The sequence below is a fragment of the Pezoporus flaviventris genome, unplaced genomic scaffold (genome assembly GCF_033815535.1).
Source record: "Pezoporus flaviventris isolate CSIRO_AGI_PZ_B2104156 unplaced genomic scaffold, CSIRO_AGI_Pfla_v1 ptg000005l, whole genome shotgun sequence".
NCBI lineage: Eukaryota > Metazoa > Chordata > Aves > Psittaciformes > Psittacidae > Pezoporus > Pezoporus flaviventris.
Genome location: NW_026892553.1, coordinates 21,211,846 through 21,220,916, shown reverse-complemented (window position 1 = coordinate 21,220,916; position 9,071 = coordinate 21,211,846). Strand labels below are relative to the sequence as shown.

Sequence of the window (9,071 nt, the reverse complement as noted above, 5' to 3'; positions counted from 1 at the left end):
TCTGCAAAAGACCAAATCTTCCAAACGGTTTTTCTATTCAGTCAATTTTTTTTTCAGATGCATCAAAAGGAGCTGCACCCCCAGAGCAGGATTGCTAATACTGTGTGTACAGAGCAGCCCGCTCCCAGTGCGTTAACGTTGTGCTCAGGACCTGTGATGGCTTCTATTAGGTTTCTGCCATGTCTTTGCTGCTATGTTTTCTCTCCCTGTGGCTTTGTAATTGCAAAGGCAATGAAGTTACCTCCTGGAGACCTTATTTTCCATGTATCCAGGTAATTTCTGCCCATCACTCTCCCCTTGTCTGTGGGTTTTGTGTCCCTATATCCTCAGTTTGGCCTCTGAGCAGAGGCACAGACCGGGGTTGCAGTGTGAGTTTGGTGAGATTCAGGTTCTCTGGATGCCCCTGCGCAGTGAAGTTTTCCATGAAACTTGTGACACAGACATTGGGAAGTGTCCCCTGAATGATTTCTCTTTTGCTTGCTCCCATTGGGATGCTCAGGAAGAATCCGTTCCATCTGGAGGACTAAGCAGAGTGCATAGAACATCTGTGGCACAGGGGAGGCTTCCTTCCTGCTTTGAAGGTAACTGCCAGCAGCGGTATCCCTTGTTAGCTCTACTAACAGAAGGGAAGTTGTCCTGTTAGATGCCCCAGGAATCCCTTCTGCATTCCTGCGGGTGAGTGAGCGGCTTCCCTCAATGCTCTTCCCTTTTCCAAAACTTTGCTTTTCTCTGTTGTCAAAGATGTTGTCGATTGGCAATGTCTTTTGTTAAATTTAGTGCGGAGGCGATCCCAAGGCGTCCATCAGGCAGGCTGTAGCAGTGGTATCGTGCCTGGTTGCCTTTGCTTTGGAATTAGTATTCCAGCAGTCCTGTTGCAGGGTTGTATTGCTTAGCTCCTGTGCAGAGATTTTTAATGGGATAATATTGATCCAGTTGGGACCAGCAGAGTTTGCAAGGGACGAGTCATTAGGCAGCGTTTGTAAGGGCTGGCCTGAGCACTTCCATTGTCCAGTGAGTTTTGAAGCAGTTGGGTTTCTCCACTGACCTTTGAAATAGACTTGTATTAAACACCCGTCTGTGTTCTGGTAGCAGGGTGTATCTGTGGGACTCTAATGGACTTTTAAAATACACGTGATGCAAAACAAAGTGTTGCCTTTCCCCTCAGTTACTTGTAGAGTCTTTTGCCTACTTCATCAATACCCTTAGGAGATCAGCTGAAAACCATACATTTTCTGTGGGAGATGGTGGTAGGAATTAAATGGAAGCATTAGTCTGAATTGCAAACAATAACTGGGTGACCAAACCAAACAGAAGGGTCCATACTTAATCCTGACGGATTCACCAGCGCTAGGAGAAGCATTCAATATGCTAGGTGGAGCTAGCATGACATCTTTAAAGCAGCGATGGAGAAACTCTGTCTCTAGAAAAGGATTTTAGATCGTTCACTACTAAAATTAATGGCAGGTTTCACCCCACCTGCCAAAGCTTCTCAGTCATCTTCCTCCTGACCCAGTTCAGATTAACCTTTGTAATGCTCTGGGTTACCATGTTCAGGCGTCCTGCAAAGGGAGTGGGAGACAAATTCCCTCCGGCTGCCTGGAACGTGCTGGATGGAGCCCTCAGCCTGTGGCTGGAACAGTAGGAAAAAGCCTGGTGCTAAGAAGGTGGGAAAGGGGAGCGTTGGAGAGGACAGGGGCCTCCCAGCGTATCATGGGTGCAGAAGGGGACAGTGTCTGGGTTTCTGGTGTGGTTTTGTGTGAAGATCACTGCTCCCATGGTCACTTAATGGCTTTCTGGTGTTAATAATGGTTCAGTTTTCACAAGGTCCTCAGTGCTGATATGTGAGACTGTGTATGGAGAGGTCTCATAAGCAGTATTGAGGGCAGCAGATGCCAAGGGAGGGATTCTGCATCTGGAAGCAGCAGGGCAGGAAAGAGCAAGGCAAAGCAAAGGTGGGGAATGTGCTGGGGGCCCTTATTGGAGAGCTGGTCTCCAGAAGTGGAAGAGGAAGGTGGAGGAGTGAAGCTGGTGGTGTGAGTCTGGGCTTGACAGCTCTGATCCATGTGGCTTGGAGCGAACAGAAACCAGATTTACCAAATTTTGGCACATGTATGGGCTGGAATGATTTTAGAATTCTCCCAAACCCGTGAAGGACCAAACCAGGTACAAAGAGAAAATTCTACTTGGATAGAAAGGTTTGTGAACTTACTGCTGAAACAAAGAATTCCCTTAGGAAGAAAAGTCCCTGAAAGCATCCTGAGGTGGGGAAGGGTGCCCGGAGGCCTCTGGTGAGTTTGGTACAGCTCACGGTGCCCCTGGGTACCGAGCCCGTGCAGCTCTGGTCACTGCTGATGGCACATGAGCTCATCATTTGACACCAGCTGCAGTGGTTCCTGTCCAAGAGCTCTGTTCACAACATTGCCACAGTCTTTGTATCCCACAGACCTTGGTCATTGTGTTGCCTGCCCAGACCTTTCTGGGTTTGGAGTCTGTGATGTTGCAGGCAGAGGTTGATGGAGTCTACGTGGCACTGCCGTTTTCCAAAGCACCTCTCAGATGTGTGTGGAATTGGTAGGGCTATTTTAAAGGATGGGTTATGAGCTTAACTGGTTAGCCCAAAGTAATTCATCATGCCAGCACCAGAGGTAGAGGCAGAACCCATTACTTTCCTGTTTGCTCAGCAGGGGAGACAAGGGCCCTGGAACAGGAAAGTCAAGAGATCTAAAAGTAGCAAGTTCTTCCTACACTTATCAGCCATTCACAGCACATATGGCCAGAAAGGAAGTTTAAATAATTCAGTCCTACTCCTTTATCAGGCAGCTCAGTTTAACCTTGTTATCCCTACAGTAAAGCTATTACCTGTGCTTACCCTTCCTACAGTCCTGCAAGCTGCAGTTAGTCTGCACCAAGAGACAGAGGATCTGCTGCGGGCAGCTTGGGGTTTGTATGGGTGTTTCATCAGCCCTGTTCTACCAGGCTCTTGATGGGAGTTCATGTTTCAGTTCTTAGCTGGTCAGCCTTGGCCCATTTTGGTCCAGCCTGTTCTTCATTTAGTACCTTTTGGGGGTTTTTATTCATAGTTACCTGTGTTTTGTGCCTGACCCACCAGTCAGAACCACAGATCCCAACTGATGAATGGTGCCTTTTCTTCTTTGAGGACTCCATTTTGGAATGGGTTGATTTGTACTTGCAGACAGCATACCTCATTGTGGCCATAGGGCTCAGCCTGGAACATTCAGAACACAGACGATTGCCTGCTGCATTGTTTCTGTGGTTCTATTTTAATGTTTCATTTTGCAAATACATCTGAAAAGTTTCAGAGCAATCACGACTGACTTCTCAAAAATAACTCAGGAGAGAAGCCCCAGTGAAGCTGAATCCTTGTTCAAGGCAGCTGAGGGGCCCTTCTAGTCCCCAGGATGGGCAAACATGCTCTTCTGACTCTGTGCCAACAGTCATTGGATTCTGCAAACCCTTCTCATAGTGCAAATCATTCCATTTCTGAATCACAGATACCAGCAGGGCTGTGAAATTCTCATTTCTAAATACAACAGAGTATTTCGAGCACAATATAAATACTGATTAAAAAAAAAGGGCTAGAAACCAAAAAGTGATGCAGTGCTGACATTTTAATGATCCATGAGCAGTTATATCTGCTTCCAAGCAGTCCAGGTCACAAGGTGGTTTTTTGTCTTGTAAATGTGGTGTTTGAAAGGGCATTGAGGTCTCCAGGGTCCCTGGCTTTTTCCTCCAGCAAACTCATTCTGACCCACGCACACCTTCTTGGGTAAGCGCTGCAGGCAGTCCTGTGATGTCTCCCAGTGAGGTGCTGTGGCTTCCATGCTGATGTTCTGGAAGTTCTGAAGTTCTCCCAGCATAGGTAAATCTGGGGATTGTCAGCTCACCATAGAGTCATAGAATAGAGTCATAGCAAGGCTTGGGCTGGAAGGGACCTTAAAGCTCCTCCAGCTCCAACCCCTGCCACAGGCAGGGACCCCTTCCACTGGAGCAGCTTGCTCCAAGCCCCTGTGTCCAGCCTGGCCTTGAACACTGCCAGGGATGGGGCAGCCACAGCTTCTCTGGGCACCCTGTGCCAGCGCCTCAGCACTCTCCCAGGGAAGAGCTTCTGCCTGAGAGCTCATCTCAGTCTCCCCTGTTTAAGTGTGAACCCATCACCCCTTGTCCTATCACTATGTGCCCTTGTCAAAAGTCCCTCTATACATTCAACGTTTAGCCTCCCTTTCTTGCCAATTTTGCTCTAATCCCTGGTGTATCTGGTAGGAGCACGGTTTATTCATTATAGTCATGTATAGCTGTCCTTAGGTTTCTGACTTGCAAGATTCTCTTTTTTCAAAGCACTGCAATGGTGGCTCTGCTTTAGGCTGACAGTTCTTTATTTTGCCTTTCAAGCCTTTGAGAAGGGCTTTGCAGTGTTGTTGTGAAGAGCTGCGTGCTCCAATTGGAATACCTATTTTTGGTGGAACATCCAGTTTAGTACAATTGCCGTGTGAATTTTGGGTCTTGCAGTTGTTTATAGAGATCTTTAGGGATTCAGGTTTCTGTAGCCTGACACTTTGCAATGGGATGTCTTCCTTCCACTGAAATGGTTTTAAAATGAAGTCTCGTACTGCCCTGACCCATCGTGTGCTCGGTGCAGCAAAGGGTAGCCCGCATCTCCCCTCTCGCACATGGGTGCAGTTCTTGGTGACAGATCTGGTAGGTGACAGTAAGATGTGACCCTGCAGCCTGGGTTTTTCCCACCAAACCGCTCTATTGTACACAATGAAATAAATCAGCATTTCATCTGATGAATCCAGTTGGCAGTCCTTTCCTCTGAATCCAGTTTTGATCGATTCCTCGGGTCTTGCACTTAAATAACCCTGCCTGTACATGGAATATTCTATTCACTGTGTTGCAGAGACCTCTGCATGTCAGGACAGATACTTGTAGCAGTGGATGCAGTCACTGTGCTGTGTTTGCATACTGATTAGATGGGTTCATGAGGCATTAGACTTGAGAAATCCTCAGCTATGCTCTGTAGAGCAAATTTGATCTTGGATATTCAGGGGAAACTCTTCAGGAGTATAAAGCCTTGAGCATCTCTGCTGGCATTTTGATTACTACTGACACATGTTTTGTAGCTCCGGTGTCAAAAAGACATGCAGGGCTTAATAAAGACAAATTAGAACTACTTCACTGTGGTGGTTTCACACAAAGCTGCGTGGCCTGAAAGCAGGGACATTGGCATTGCACTGATCTCCTCAGGTGCTCAGGTTTTAATAGCCCCTCTGCACAGGCACCACAGGGAAGCAGGGATTTATTATCCCGTGACGCCAATTTGCATCAGCAGTGACTCTTCACTGATTCTGTGTTCATGGTATCGAGTCTGTACTTGTTCTTTCAGGGTATTTCTCAGAAAAGCCTGAACTTACACTACACTTCACTTGCAGATTGCTGTAGTGAAGAAGTGGTTTTGTCACTGCGAGCTCAGGCTCAGGTGTCCGTGCTGCTGGTAGCTTCCCTCCTGGTGATGGGGACAGGTATCAGTCAGGTCAGTTCTGGTGCCTCCCGTGGGCTTGGGGAATAAAAGGTGTTAATGTGATGCTGTGTGACACAAAACGGTTTAACAAGGTCTGGAGCTTCACGTGACTCGTCCTGCTCAGAAAAGCAGGTTGTGTGTAGCAGCAGCTACCACTGAGGTCAAAGCAGAGATGTTTAATAGAGTGAATTCCCTGTGTGACAGACTACCAGAGGGTGTTTCAGAGGCTGTTTGGGGTAGGGTAGGGGAAAGCTCAATGTGGGCTGGAGCTGCTGGCATTATTCTTAATGCATCCAAACTGTGACACACTGAAGGACCAGCCGGAGTGTCCCAAGGCACACCTGAGAGGGTATCAGGGGCAGAAAAGAGAGAACGTGGCTTTCAGGTGGTGCTCAGCCCCCTGGCAGGAGAGGGGTAGCTGGAGCATCAAATACTGCAGCCAGTCTGAGACCTGCTGAACTCCTCACAGCTTTAGCACATGTGGCACAGTGAATCTCAGCTCAGTGTCGCGTAGCTCCTGGCTCTGAGTTGCAGAAGGGGCATCTTTTCTGGGTGACATTGGGGTGCAAACTGTCCGTGCTGCTGATGCAGTTCTGGCTAGCACCTCCCATGGGAGCCATGCCACTAACCTGGCTCTCCTGCCAGGGCATGCTCCATGCCCCTGGTGTGTCCCAGGTGCTCCTTGCCTGCCAGAGATGATGGCAGGGCTGTGTGTGGGATGTGGTACCGCGGTGACCAGGCTGGGATGCTCTCAGAGGGGCCAGTAACAAGGGTAAGCATTTGGGCTGTGTATCCCGGACCTGATTTTGCTCCTGGGACAGAGGTGGAGATGTGGGAGGCCTCACTCCCTGGTGCAGGAGCTCTCCTGCACGCTGCCCCTTCCCTTCCTGGTTCCCGGGGCGCTCTCCTTGCCCTGACCCAGGCAGGGCTCCTGCACAGGCTGCCTGCCTGCCTGCCGGCAGGTTGGATACTGGAGGTGCGGGCATTTGCTCCTCCAGCCCGCACATGCGAGCGATGTGCCTTTAAGACTAGCAGGAGAGCAATAGTATCTCCCTCCCTCCTGTTAATTGTAACATGTTTTTCAGCCATGCTTTCCAGTCACATTCGCAGGCAGGAGCGGGAGCCGCGCTGGAGCTGCCGCTGGTGATGGGCAGCGCCGGGGGCCGGGGGACCCGGTGCCCGGAGCAGGAGCCCGCTGTGCCCGGGCGCTGGTGACGCTGCCGCGCTCAATCCTCACCTCTGCCCCGGCCACCGCCAGCTCCTCGCCTGCGTGGCCGTGGCCTCCAGCGCGGGTCCGGGTCTGCTGCGGGCTCTGGGGCAGCGCGGTGGTGCCGGGACCTGCAGCGGGTGATGCAGCAGGAGCCGCCGGCACAGGGGTGCTGTGGGCTGCCGAGGGCATGGCCGGCTCCCTGAGCCCAGAGTGACTGCACTCACTCGAGGTCAGGACTGCTGCCCGGAGGATGCCCTGTGTGTCTCCAGTTACCTCCCTCCCGCCTCGCCGCAGAGTATCTGGAGTTGCTCGCTCGCCCCTGCCGCGGGGGGACAGAGGCACAGGCCTCCAGAGGGTTAAGAGCATCTGCCTTTACGCCAAGTGTTGGAGCAGGAAATAATCTGCAGAGATACATGTGCAGCAATTCAACTGCTGCTGCTCTCCTGGCTGCCGCGCTGCAGGTCGGTGTGTGAGGGATGCTGTGCTGCTCACAGAAGATGCTGTCCTGGTGTGTCCGAGGCACTGGGCACAGCAGCAGAGCCCCGGTGATCTGAGCTCGGGAAATGTCTCCATCCAAGAGGAATTATGTTGCCGTGCTGGGTCTGTCAGCTCACTGAGGTAGGTGCTGCTGCCTGTGCAATGTGCTGTGATCCTTGCCGGGGGATGTGTTCCTCTCCTCTGCCTGGGCTATGGAATTAAAGAGATCTTCCAGTGGGAACAAGGTTTAATTTGCAGCCTTATGCCAGACAGGAATACGTGTGTGTGTGCAGCAGGGAGGGGACAGCAAAGGATACCCAAGTGATGCCCTTCGTGCCTGGCAATAAAGTTGTGGCACTTAATTGGAACAAACTTGCCTGGGTCTGTGTGGCATGCACCTGGGAGGGTTTGCTCCTTCCTGGCAGGTGACCTTTCCAAGGGGCTGGCCGCAGTGGACTGGGTTATGCTTTGGTTCGAAAGGAGGGACACAGTGCACTCTACAGGTCCCTTCATTCCGCTCCCGCGGACGTGGGGAGGACAGAGGGCACCCACCAGAGAGAGAAAACGCTGCGGCAGGGAGGAGGTGGCTTTCGGAGGAGTGAAATTACAGTCCAAGGAAGAAAAGAGGTGCTTTTCCCGGAGAAAGAGGGAATTTTGATGTCCTGAGGATTGATCTGAGTGTTTGGAAGTAGAGAAGGGGATTGGCTTCGGAAGCAGCCTGTGTGTGAGTGGCTTCTGTGGTTTTTGCTTTCCCAGCTCTGTGGACAGGAGTTTTGCTCATCTCTAACTGCTTTACCACCTCTGCACACTTGGCTTCAGGGCGTTTGCATTAATTCCTGGGAGAGGAAAACTGCCATCAGAATTCCTTAGGCTTGTTTGGGAAGGTGCTTTCCTTGGGGAATCCCTAACAAAACCCATAGCAGCCGATGCTCTTCCTCTCTCACCGGCGGGACGTGCTTTTCCGTGCTGTCTTGAGCTCCCTGGTGGGAGCTTTGCTCTGCACAGGTCAAGCTGAAAGGGAAGTTTTCAGACAATTTCCCCTGGAAAACCAGGGTGCTGGGCGCTGGATACCTCTGGTTAGTTCTCCTGCTGACCCACATGTGTGTCTGCACGTTGGCACCTGAGCACGTGAGCGTAGACCCTGGCTGTGCAGAGAGGGTGGGCACTGCTTGGATTCCGTACCTGGATCATGCAGGGAGGGGTTTGTGCGTGTTTCTGGCATTGCAGATCTTTGGAGCTAGCACAGCCAGCGGTGCCATTGCCGTGTGACACTTCCAGAAGTGTTGCTGTGGCATCCTGGCAGCACGAATGTGTCATTAACAACTGCTCTTCAGGAAAAGAGCAGGACTGTCATCAGCGCTGCAAAACAATTTAGTCACTTCTGCTGTCTTTAGTCAGGGCTTCCTGACTGGAATGTATCTGAGCAGTTTGGTCAGAGCATTTCTTACTGCCTCCTCCACCTCCCCAGGGCTGTTGTGCTACGCTTGACTCGGCACTGACAGACCTCATAGGGAAGGCTGGAGAAGAATCCCCCATTTTGGCTGTAATTTGGACCCAAATGCAGGCAAGAACGGGCTGCTCTGTTTCTGCAACTTGCGCATCCTCCTTTGGGACCCTGTCTAGGAAACCTCTGCTGCTCTGCCCAGCCTCTGTGTTGGAGATAGAGGAGCAGAATTGGGTCTTGCTGCTGTGTCTCGGGTGGGGTTTGCTGCTGTGTATGAATCAAGGAGCCACAAGCCCTGCTGGGGATGGAGGCTGTGATGATGCCCGGGGAGTAACTGCTCCTCTCCACCCTGAGAATGGGGATCCCACATAGTAGGTAGAGCAGGGCACAAGGAAGAGAAT

The 9,071-nt window shown here is 51.2% G+C and overlaps 1 protein-coding gene across 2 annotated transcripts in view; it reads left to right on the top strand.

The window, feature by feature from the left end:
* The first annotated feature begins 6,615 nt into the window (after nucleotides 1-6,615).
* Nucleotides 6,616-9,071, top strand: part of HTR2C (5-hydroxytryptamine receptor 2C) — a 186,984-nt gene continuing 184,528 nt past the window's right edge. The window contains exon 1 of one of the 2 annotated variants that reach the window (XM_061446293.1): nucleotides 6,616-7,367. The gene's annotated coding sequence lies outside the window, so the exon portion shown is untranslated. The remainder of the gene's footprint in view (nucleotides 7,368-9,071) is intronic. The other variant, XM_061446290.1, reaches the window with a different exon arrangement.